The sequence below is a fragment of the Mus caroli genome, chromosome 19, assembly GCF_900094665.2.
Source record: "Mus caroli chromosome 19, CAROLI_EIJ_v1.1, whole genome shotgun sequence".
Taxonomy (NCBI): Eukaryota; Metazoa; Chordata; class Mammalia; order Rodentia; family Muridae; genus Mus; species Mus caroli.
In genome coordinates this window covers 31,260,272-31,272,744 of record NC_034588.1, presented here as the reverse complement: position 1 = coordinate 31,272,744, position 12,473 = coordinate 31,260,272, and the positions used below count along the sequence as shown (strand labels likewise).

Here is a 12,473-nt window from a genome sequence, read left to right as displayed (position 1 = left end):
AAAGATAACTAAGAAAGACCTCAAAAAAAAGTTTTAAAAAATTACTTGTAACTTTCTCATTTCAACAAAGAAACGTAGGTTCTGGGTCTTAGGGTGCTGGAAGAGCAAAAGGATAGGAATTACAGCGCTCCACTTTCAGTCTCAGCTACACCTTGTCCTTTGTGTGACCCGCTGTGGCTCAAGCAGTGAACAGAGTCTACAGAACACAAAAATAAACACCTCCGAGGGCCTGTGGAATTTGATGGCCTGTGGAATGTGGGGCAGACAGCGGGCTGCACGCCAGGCTCTGCAGGTGAACCCTCCCAGGGCCCACACTCCTTTTCAGCCACTCTGTGAAAGGGAAGAGAGGAGATGCCTGGCATGAAGTCCCATTTCTAGGCTTGCCCCAGTGTTCTCTCCGAGCCCCGACTTGCCCCTGTGTTTCCAGTGAGCTGTAGTCACTTAGGGCTTCATGACTTAGGTTCCAGGAAAGTTGACTACAGAGGCTACAAAGTACCGAGAAAGGATGGATGAGTTCCTACCCAGTTTCTCAAGCTCCCTGTACCATGTGCCCATGGGCTTTGAGAAAATGGTCGGGTTAAAGGGTTGGGAGAGTCCAGTGCTTATTGACTACTAGTTGTTTCCAGCTTTTAACTTAGGCACACATTCAAGCAAAAGTTCTCACAATCTTCCACAATGCAAAGGGCTAACTACTAGCTAGCTGAACTATTTGACTCCCTGTTCCTTGTGTCTCAACAATACAACGGTGAGCCATGATTACAGAGTAAGGCAGTGCGCTATAGACAGGCTGTCCTGTTCTTCAATAACAGGCTTCCTAGTGACCAAAAATGACTTGGTGCAATATATCTCAAACCCCAGGTTCTCCTCTGGAGCCAGGATGCTTTTGATGTGGTTGATCTGACTTAATAATGCTGTAGTCTGTAAGAGTATAAATTGTGGTTAGAGAGTGTCCAAGATAACATCAAGTTAAAGAAAATATTATTTGTTGGACTGTATAGATATGAAGCACCAGCCTTATGCTTATGCTTGGTTGTATGGAATATCTATCTCCATCTCAGCCATTTCCGTCGCAGTATCCACATCTCTCTGTAACACCCAGAAGAAGACTTCTCAGGGCTGTGTGCATCAGGAGCTCAAAGGGCAGGGGAAGTGTTTGTGTCTCCGTGTTGGCTGAAGCACCAAGTGGTGCCATTGTAGCTGCTCCTTCCTAGGGTCAAAAATACCATGTGAACCATTCTGGCCTTGATCCTGGGCTTCACAAAAACTATCCCTAGCTTCAAACTACCAGACACAATGTAGAAACTGTGGCAGCTTCTTTAGCAAAGGTCAGTGTTGCAATTTAGTGCCCAACAGTTCCTGACAGACATCCAAGGTCTTCTGGTGGAAGCCAGTAGTCATTTGTTTGTTACTAGGATCTCTCTGACGCCTAATGAGAGAAGCAGAAAGGAAGAGCAAACCATGAGTCTTTCTTTACCCAAGAATAATGTTTTTGTTTTGTTTTCTGCCATGACACATGAAGAAGGTCATTAACAACAAAAACAATGACTCCATGTTCAGCTGACGGCACAACACACCAAGGACTCTAAAATGGGTAATAACAATCTGAACCTAGCATTAGCCTATGCGAATTGAGCAGAGATTTTTGGTGGGGTTCTTTCTATTTTTTAATTTCTCCCATCTCTATTCTTGGATTTGAGTTTCCCCCATGGATAAGCATCTATAAATCCACCAACTGGAACACTTGGGTACACTGATGTAAAAGACTCTGCCACAAACTTTTGAAATCCTCTCCTAACATATTTGGAAATTTGCCTTCTCATAGTCCCTAATGTGCACAGTCCCTTGGGGTTCCCTAGTCAAAGCCCACAGTGCCGAATGAGCCTTGGATCTTGGTTGAGACAAAACCAAATGTTTACTTGTTTAAAAAATGAGTGCACAATGTGACCAAGAGGCAAGATGTCTTTCAGTGACTATTCACAAGGGGCCTGCAATCAGCGGTTGTTTTACTGTTCCAGATGCCAGGACACAAAGCCAAAAGGATAAGTGGTGCCTATATTTTGTCTCGCTTCTGCTGAAACGGGCCTGTCTAGAAAGAAGAGTTTCAAATGGAATGCCCTAAGCTCTACAAATGATATACTGCCCCCTTCAAGAATGCCTTCCTACTGCCAAAACAGCAGCAACAGAGTTCTCCATGAAACCTTTCAGTTTCTTTGTTTCTATCATAAATCTAAACTTCTCCACAAGCCTGAGTTTTAAGTGGAGGTAAGAATGAGAAATTTTGTTGCTTGTGTCCTTTACTGAGGCTATGGAGTGCTCAAAAAAAAAAAAAAGGTACCTATCATGACTGCCCTCTGAAAGACCCAAAAAGCAGCTGAAAGTGTCAGATGCAGATATTTGCACCTAACCAGTGGAGAGAAGCAGCTGATCCCTGTTATTGAATTAGGGAAAACTGAAAGAAGCTGAGGAGAAGGACGATCCTGTAGGTGGACCAGCAGTCTCAATTAGTCTGGACCCCCTAGATCTTTCAAACACTGAACCACCAAACAGACAGCATACACCAGCTGATACAAGGCCACCAACACACATACAGTAGAGGACTTGTGGGTCTGTGTTCGTTCATAGATGATGCACCTAACCCTCAAGAGACTGGAGGCCCCAGAGACTTTAGAGGTCAGACGGGGTGGGAGAATGGGAGCATCCACGTGGAGATGGGGTGAGGTGGGGAGGAGGTGTGGGATGTGGAGCAGTCGGAGGGTGGGTGGGGGGGGCAGGGAATGGAATATGGAGTGTAAAAAATTAAAAAAGAGATAATAAAAATGGCATCCCCAGATTTTAAAGACCATTTCCCATTTTCCTCTAGTCATTTTGTAGATTTTACATCTATGTGCTTATTTACTATCCACTCAGAGTTAATTTATGCATATAGGGTAATGTATGTAAGGCCCTGGCTTTATTTTTTCCCACTGCATTAGTATATTCTGCTCTGTAATCTTCAGCATTACATGGTATTGTCAACTTTGGTTTAGAGTAGGTTTTAAAAATCAGTTGGTACATTGTCACTGTTGTTCATTCCTTTTAGAAAATATTTACTTTTATTTTATGTATATTTGTGTTTAGCCTGCATGTGTGTCTGAGCACCACATGCATGCCTGATGTCAGCAGATGCCAGAAGAGGGTACCAGGTTCTCTGGTACTGGAGTTACAAACCATTTTGAGCCACCAATGGGTGCTAGGAACTGAATCCAGGTGCCTCTGCAGTAGCAGCAACCACTGTTAAACACAGAGCCAACTCTCCAGTCCGTGTTCGTTCTCTCTCTCTCTCTCTCTCTCTCTCTCTCCTTTCTTTTTCTTTTTTATTGGTTATTTTATTTATTTACATTTCAAATGTTATCCCCCTTCCCGGTTTCCCCTCCGCAAACCTCCTACCCATCTCCACTCCCCACCCACTCCCGCCTCACAAAATTCCACCTCTAACAACAAAAATAACAGGAAGCAAAAATCATTGGTCCTTAATATATCTTAACATCAATTAACTCAATCCCCCAATAAAAAGAAATAAACTAATAGACTGGATATGTAAACAGGACCCAGCATTTTGCTGCATACAAGAAAAACACCGTGTTCTTTCTCTTAAGAATTAATTTGACTTTTATAGATTTTTATATTTTCTTACAAATTTTAGAATCCACTTGTCATTCTCTGTTTTAAAAAGAGACTATTGACATTTCAGTTGGAAATTCATTGGAATTATATTAGTCGTTTTGGGAAGTGATGATATTCTCCAAGTCTTGTAATCAAGAAATCTGGTTTTTCTAGTTCTCTGTCTCTCAGGCCTTCTTAAATTTCTCTTGGCGCTGACTATAGTTTTTAGTCTTTTAAGTAATTTGTATAAACATGGTAATTCATTCCTAAGCATTTTTAATTCTTCAATATTTATAAAGTAGTATTTTAACTCCAACTTTTAAATAAATCTTTAAAAATTATTAACTATTATATGTTTATGAGCATTTTATCTTTATGTACATCATGTGTGTGCCTGGTGCGTCCATGGCCAGATGAGGGTAGACTCCTCTAGAACTGGGGCTACAGATGGTTGTGAGCCATCATGTAAGTGCTGGAAGTAAAACCCAGGTCCTCTGAAAGAGCAGCCAGTGTTCTTAACCCCTCAGCCCTTTCTCCACTCCAAGAACTTCAATTTTTAATTTCTATTAATTATCATTGGTATAAAAATAGAATTACATATAAAAGTAATAATAAAGAACCCAATTAACTGAAATTAATATCAAAGTGTAAGCCATAAGAGATGAACAAGCCAGAAAGTATGAGAAAATTTTGCAATACATTAATTCATATCTAGGATAAGGAATTCCTATTTCTCATTAAAATAAAATCTTAGTGTCTTAATAGGCACCTCGTTCAAGAAGATATCTGAATAGTTACTTATAATATGAAAAGTAGCTACAGCGCTACTCACCAAGGAAGTACAAGTCAGTACTAAAATGAGATCATTAGCTACATACTAGAATAGCTGAAATAAACATATCAACACCAAGTATTTTTAAGACGGAAGGTGCTGGAAATGCAGTAGGTTGTTAAAAATATCACACAACCACCTCAAGTGGTTTGGCAGTTTCTTCTGAAGTTAAGGTATTAGTTATGCAAAACTCAGCAATTTCCTATACATCTACCTCAGAAAATAAAACACATGTCTACAAAACACTTGTTCACAGTGGTCCTCTGTTGTATTTATTATGGTCTAAAACTGGAGTCAACACTAATGTCCATCATAGGCACAGGAATAACAAACTGTAATGGGTCCACACTACCTCCTACCAGTGAGTAACAAAATGGCGTCATCTATGGACAAAACAAATGGAGCGAAGCTCAAAATACTGTCAGAAGGTTCTAGATGGAATTCAGCAGCAGAGCCTGTGCTTAGCGTGGATGAGATCCAAGTGTAAGCCCCTGGACTGGAAAAGTCCCCACTTGTATACAAATCTCAGAGAAATTAGCCTAATCTGGCATGGCACAGATCAGTGCTAACCTCACACTCAGAGAAGTACCTGGAGGTATGATGGGAAAGACATGTTACTGCAGGCAAACAATGGGAACATTAGCTAGTGGTGGAAATGTTCTGTGTCCTGATTGTGTCAAATACATCAAAATGTAGTTTTTAAAATGAGTGTGTTTTGGTAGCTGGAGAGAAGGCTCAGCAGAAGACCAGAGCTCAGTTCCTAGTAGCCAGATGGCAGCTTGCTTCTACCTGTAACTCCAGTTCCAGGGCATCTGACATCCTCTTCTGGCCTTCATAAACACTACACACACACACACACACACACACACACACACACATACACACACACACACTCACACACACACACACACACACACACACACACAAATCAATAATTAAATAAATCTTTTAAAAGTGTGTTTTGTTATATGTAAATCATATCTCAGTTTTATGTTTTTGCGTTTTTAAGAGTTTGTTTGGTTTCTGTGCACATGAGCATCTTTTTTGTGTATTATCCAGCCATGCCTAAAGCATGGTTCCTTGTAAGGGCCACTTTTCACCTCTCTTGGGTTTATCTGCTTAGTGGTGTCTGGTTTAGGAGGCACACATATATTACTGTCACAGTGATGATGGAGACAATGTTTGTTAGGTTCTAGTTGTTTTCTGAGTTCTTGTAAACCTGGCCAGAGTTGTCTTGGTCACCTAACATCCTTTGAGTTTCTTGAACCTCATCATAAAATGATTCATCTTGCTAATGTCTAGGTATTGGTGTCTGCTGCTTGGATAATCTATGGTTTGTACTCTGTGTGGCTAGAACATGAATACATTCCCTGTCTTTCTTATGAAAGTCCTTCATTATCAGGCTTCATTATCATTTGCCTCAGTGAACTTGCTGCAAAGTTACTTTTCCCTTTTCCATGGCTTTGGCATGTCTTGTCTATTTATCATCTACATCTCCATTGAGAATACAGGGGAACATCCAGGTCATAAATCTAAGTCCTTTAATTCCCTGGGGTAACAATTTCCCCATAACATGGTCCATGCTTCTTTGTCTGAAGATATAATTATTCTAAACAGAACTTACCTTCTCCTTTCTCAATATCTATGTGCTTCTTGGCTTAGCCCAAATGATGGAAGAGAGCCGTTGAGTGCAATTTTTTTTGAAAAACGAAGGGCAGTTTATCATGAGTTATTCCAAAACTATAGACTGCTTTATAAATGCTGAAAAAGAGAAAGAATGAAGCCAATTAGAGTTTACAAACAGTGCTCATTCTACCAGGAGACTTAAAAGCATACTAAGGAGGTACTTTGTGCAGTATTCTCATTTGGATATGAAATATCATCTAAGACGCTTATAGGTTTAGGGCTTGGTCCCCAGCCAGTAGCGCTTTTGAGAGTGATTGGTTCATGAGCATGTTAACCTTACTTAGTTTAATTTATTGATGTGTTCATAACAGAGTAAGTTCTTAGCAATAGAACCTTCTAGGAGGAAGCACACTACTGGTCAGTGTGTACACACTCTCTCTTTCTCTGTATTTTTGTCTCTGTCTTTCTATCACACATCTCTGTGTGTCTCTGCCTGTCTTTCCCTCTCCCTTTCTCTCTCTCTCTCTCTCTCTCTCTCTCTCTCTCTCTCTCTCTCTCTCTCTCTCTCTCCCCTCCCTTATTTCCTAGGCAGCATGAGATGAGCAATTTTGCTCTAGCACACCCTTTGAGCCATATTGTTCAGCCTCACAGACTCAGCAGCAATGAAACTAGCCAACCATGAACTAAAACCACCAACTATCGTCTACTTTTCCTCGTTTAAATTGTTTTTCTCATTTTCCACGAAGACAAAAAGCTGACTTGCCACAACTGGCTACTTGAAGTAGAGACTATGTCTTAAGTAGTTTAGTGTCCTTTTAAAAATATATATATATAAGTTAGGAAAGGAAGTGATTCAGACAGGGTCATACCCCTGAATAGGGCCACTTGGACACAGTCATTACAGCCATCTTGATTCACTCTCTCATCAGTTTTCCATGATAACCTCTTACCTCTATTACGGCTGCAAACTATCTTATAGAGGAAGCAAATTGCTAACAGGTAAGACACTGGAAATTGGGGATTCTGCAGATGGAAAGTGTTCATTCAGAGCTTCCAAAACAGGAGACTCCAGGACCGTGTTTCCATTCAGCTGTCAGCTGATGCGTGGATTTACACATACCTATAGATAAAAGAGGTCACTTAACACTGAGGGTAGCAGGAAAGAGATACAGCCCATCCCCACAGTGTAGTGCTTTATAGCAAAGATATTGAATGCTAGCAACCCTTTGCAAATGATTAAATTCTCTAGCCTGCCAAGAGGATGAAGAGAATTGGAACTATATTCCAATTTGTACTAAAAGGGTAATTTTGGAAGGACATTCAAATACAGCATTTCTGATTGAGAAAAACCATTCTGAAGCAAGAATAGGATGCAGAATACAACTATGTTTTAGCAATTGATGTAAAAGTACAATAAATCAGAAGAGTAGTAAACCAAAGGGTTGCATGACGGTAGTGCTCTCTTTGCTTATAGTTTTTGACATACTGGTGACTTGGTAAAAGATTTCCCGGGTGCTGTTCTGGCAAATATCAGGTGGGTTAATCATTTACAAGTTAATGTGATGGGAAAGTCTCCAGGAAGCTAGCTTTGCCATGCTGAACCTGCACATTTCTTTGTGAGGATACATCTATTAAAAAAGAAAACTTTTTGAGAGAAATTCGAATGTATTGATTTGTGAGCAAGTGTAATCATAATTCTAACCTAGGGTCCCCTCTTCTCATCCTTTGTCATGTTTTAGCATTGTGTGGACATCTTGTTGACAGAAATGCCCATGGTAAATTTGAAATTCCTCATATCAGGTGTCCAGCTGTATTATCCAAAGTCTGCTAGAGACATACATTGTCACTCATGTTCAAATGCAACATCATCGAGGGAGTCTCTCTGAGGGGGAGCTTCCACATTGAGAAAAGGAGAGAATGGTGTTCCTTCCCAAGGACTGTGCTTTCTGGGAGAAAACGTGAGGAACTATGTTGCCACTGAATACTGTCAGCTTTCCTTGGAGTCCTGGTGAGGCCAGTGCTTGCACTGTGGCCACTCAGGTTAACGTTGACTGACAGTAGACCTCCATTTATCATGTCACTACAACATGATGAGGAGTGTTGCAAAGTTTATTCAGATTTATACAATTGTGTTTGTATTTCTAAAGATGTCATTTTCTTTTAGTTAAGATGGTGTGCCATTGTGCCAGTGTAAATAAGGGAAGGAAAGAGGATGAGACAGGCTTTGATGTTGGCGCTGGGAGTTGAACCATTAAAGCTGTGAAGCCAATGGCTGAAATATCTGTCCAGCCCTGGATTTATACAATTATGTATTTTGTTAGTGTTCTTTATGAGCAGATTTTTAAAAAAGTAAATGGTATTTATGACCACATATTAATGTTTCATAATGATACAGGTTTTTTTCTCAGTTGAACAGGGCTGGTTTATTGAAAGCATACCCCAAGACTGATTGATCAGGGTCATAGCTCAGACTCAGGAACTGAAAGCTATGACCTTGGACATTGTCCAGAGTGAGTTTACATAGGGAAAGAAAACATTTGCTCCTAAGAAGATACAGGATGGGTTGCAGGATGGTTATCCTTCTTCGAAGTTTCTTTTAGTAGTCTAGATTAACAGTTCAAATTAACTTTTATCTAGCTTGGCTTTGAATGAAAGCCACAGTTGGGGAATTTCCACATATAATAAATAATAAATAATAATGCGAATCAGAACATAACAGGACATATGATCAACCTAATCTCATTCTGAGCCAAATTATTTTTCTATGTCTGTACTTAACCTGCTTTTTGTATCAGTAACATGGGATGCCTTAAACTTTTAGTGTTGTAAACCTTTAACATTTTTTCTTTCAATTTTTGAAAATATTTATTCCTGGTATTATTAACATAATTTAAAGGGCAATATACCTGATATACTGAAAAGAAAGAGGAAAAGAAAAAAGAAAAAGAAAAGAAAAGGTCAAAACTACAACATTAAAAACCCTCAGGAATGTATATTTAATTGAATTCATATTGTATTAATCAATAGCTATATTTTTTATTTTTTAGATATTTTCTTTATTTACATTACAAATGTTATCCCCATTCCTAATTTCCCCTCTGAAAATCCCTCCCCCTGCTCCCAAACCCACCCACTCCCATTCCTGGTCCTGGCATTCCCCTATACTGGGGCATCGAGCCTTCACAGGACCAAGGGCCTCTCCTCCCATTGATGACCGACTAGGCCATCCTCTGCTACATGTATAGCTAGAGCCACAAGTTCCACCATAAGTTTTATAAAGACAATTTAATTCAAGTATATCATGCACTCACCTGTTTTCTTCCTCTTCCCTACTGCTGGGCCCCTTCAGACCCCTAGACAGTCCAACTTCTGCTTTCATGACATATATGCATTTGTGATTTTTATTCATCTGTAAAGTCTTGGATTCACATATAAGATGGAAACAAGCAGTATTTGTCTTTTGTAGCATCTTTATTGTATCCATTCATCTTCCGATGAATACCTGGGTTGGCTCTATTGGCAATTGCAAACAGTGTACAGTAAATGTTCATGAGCAAGTTTCTCCAGTTTGTTGACTTAAAGTGTGTTGGCATTGTCTCAAGAGTGGTGCAGCTGGAAGGTATACAGTAGTTTCAGCTTTAGTTTTTGAGGACTCTCCATGCTGATTCTCAGAGTGGCTGGAGTAATTTGCATTCCCACCAACAGTATAAGTGGCTTAATTTCCTCTACATCTTCAGCAAGATTTATTGATGTTTACTTAATGGGGCCCCTTCTGACTGGGGCAAGAGAAGAATCTTGATATAGTTTAAAATTGCATTTTTCTGATGTGATTAAGAAAGCTGAATACTTCATCTTTTAAAGACTATTTGTTTACTTTATTAGCCTATATATTGACTGGATTGTTTGGATTGGAGGTAGGTTTTTAAAAGTTCTTGTATAATGTTATTATCAATCCTCTGTATGCTGCATAACTAGCAAGGACTTTCTGCTGTTTTGTGAGCTGTCTCTTTACTTGATGATTTCCTGTGCTGTAAGAAGCTTTTTAAACTTCTGGAACCCCATTTTTCAGCTCCCGGTTTTACTCCCTGCATTCTTGAAGTCCTTTGCAGAAAGACTTTTCTATGCTTTTGTCTTGAACTGATCTTCCTGCATCCCACTAGTCATTTCAGAGCTTCAGATCTTGCATTAAGGTCTTTGTTCTATTTTGAATTATTTTCTTTTAGTTTTGCAAGGTGAGGGCTTGGGACCTACATTCATATTTCTGAATGTGAGGGTCCAGCTTTCCCAGTGCTGCCTGTCCAGGAGCTCTTTTGTCCATGTACATTTTTTTGTACTTGTATCAAACATTAGGTGGCTATAGCTGCATGCATTTAATTCTGAGTGCTCTTTTATACTCCATTGATATACATGCCTGGTTTTGTTTTTTGTTTGTTTGTTTGTTTTTTGGGTGTTTTGTTTTTGTTTTCCTAGCAGCTATTTATGTTGCTGTGGCTCTGAGGTGTAGCATGAGATCAGATGCTGCGATGCCTCTAATGTTACTCTTTTTGTTTATGATTGCTTTCACTGTTAGGGCCTTTCTGTGCTCCCATATGAATTCTGTGGTTTTGTGAAGAATGTCATAGGCATTTTGATAGGGATTGGATTGAACATATAAATTGCTTTTGGTAGTTTAGCCATGTTACCTGTACTGTTTCTTTCATTCATGAGCACAAGGCATCCTTCAGTCTCCCAGTATCTTCGATTTTCTTCTTCAGTGTTTAACCATTTGTAATTGTAGAGATTGTTCACTTCCTTTGTTTAGGTTTATTTCAAGATACTTTTTGAGGCAATTGTAAGTAGAATTATCTCCCTGATTTCTTAGCAGTGTGTTTGCTGTCAGTGTATAGAAAGGCTACTGTCCTTCTTTTCTTTTAGATACTGATTTTCATGTGATATTTTTTGTTGCCTGCCATTATTTTTCTGAAAGTGTTTATCTGCTCTAGATATTCTAAAGAGGTCTTTTGGACCTCACATATAGAATCCTATCTCCTGCAAATCTGGGTGCTTTGACTTCTTTATTTCCTGTTTATATACTTTTTATTTCCTTCCTTTTGTCTCATTGCTCTAGGTAAGATATCAAACAATTAAAATTATTAAATAAAAGTGGCAAAAGTAGACCTTGACTTTTGATTGTAAATAGAATCCTTTGAGTTCCTGCACCACCGCATGCATATAATGCTGGCTATAGGTTTGTATTTTGTATCCATTATTAGGTTAAATTCCTTTCTTCCAGTATTTCATTATGAAGGGACGTTAAACTTTGTCAAAGGCCATCTCACCATGTGATTTCTGTCTCTAAGTCTGTATGCTATTTATTGATTTCTGTGTGTCGAGTCTTAATTTCATTCTCTAGAATGAAGCCATCTTGGTATGTAAGACTTTTCAAATGTGATGAATGACTTTTCAAATGCGGTTGAACTCAGTTTGCAAGTATTTTATTGAGAATGTTTTCATTCATGTGTATCAGAGATATGAGCATATAATTTCCTTCCTGTTCTGACCTTATATGGTCTTGATATCAAACTAATAAAATGTGTTTGGTGGCATCTCTTCCCTTTCTATTTTATGAAGTGATTTAGAGGCATGGCAAGTACTATAGAGATCAGACAAAACACACCTGTGAATTCATCTGCACCTATGCTTTTGTAATACTCCTATGGTTGTTCATAAACTATCTGTTTACGTTGTTCATAATCTTTGGGTTTAATATTTGTAGATCATCTGTGCCTAGAAATATACCTATTTCTCTTTGATTTTTCCAACTTACTGAATATAGATTTTCAAACAGTTTTCTGTCGATGTCTGTTGTAAATATCTTTTGTATATTTTTTCTTTTCAATAGGAAAGGGAAAAAGGAAAACATTCACAAGGAAAAAGCTCACAATGTTTTAAACATAAAGTTTTGTGATGGGTTTATGTCCGTCCTACAGTCTATAGGTTAAACAATTCTGAAATACATCATTGTAAACTCTAATGACTTCTAGACTTTCTATTGATAAATTTGCTGTCTTTATGATGGATTAGTTTTTATATGGGACTATATACTTCTCTCTTGCAGCTTTCAGAATTAATATCCTTTATTTATTCTTCAGATTAATGACATATATACATATATGTATATATATATATATATATATATATACACACACACACACACACATTCACATACACTCTTAGTCAGGGTTTCTATTCCTGGACAAAACATCATGACCAAGAAGCAGTTGGGGAGGAAAGGGTTTATTCAGCTTACACTTCCATACTGCTGTTCATCACCAAGGAAGTCAGGACTGGAACTCAAGCAGGTCAGGAAGCAGGAGCTGATGCAGAAGCCATG

General features: G+C 38.8%; 1 protein-coding gene across 4 annotated transcripts in view; it reads left to right on the top strand.

The window, feature by feature from the left end:
* Slc16a12 (solute carrier family 16 member 12) overlaps window positions 1-12,473 on the top strand; it is a 79,007-nt gene that overhangs the window by 40,603 nt on the left and 25,931 nt on the right. The window contains exon 2 of one of the 4 annotated variants that reach the window (XM_029472553.1): window positions 2,016-2,262. The exons of the other annotated variants lie outside the window; for them this stretch is intronic. The gene's annotated coding sequence lies outside the window, so the exon portion shown is untranslated. The remainder of the gene's footprint in view (window positions 1-2,015; window positions 2,263-12,473) is intronic. 4 annotated transcript variants of the gene reach the window in all.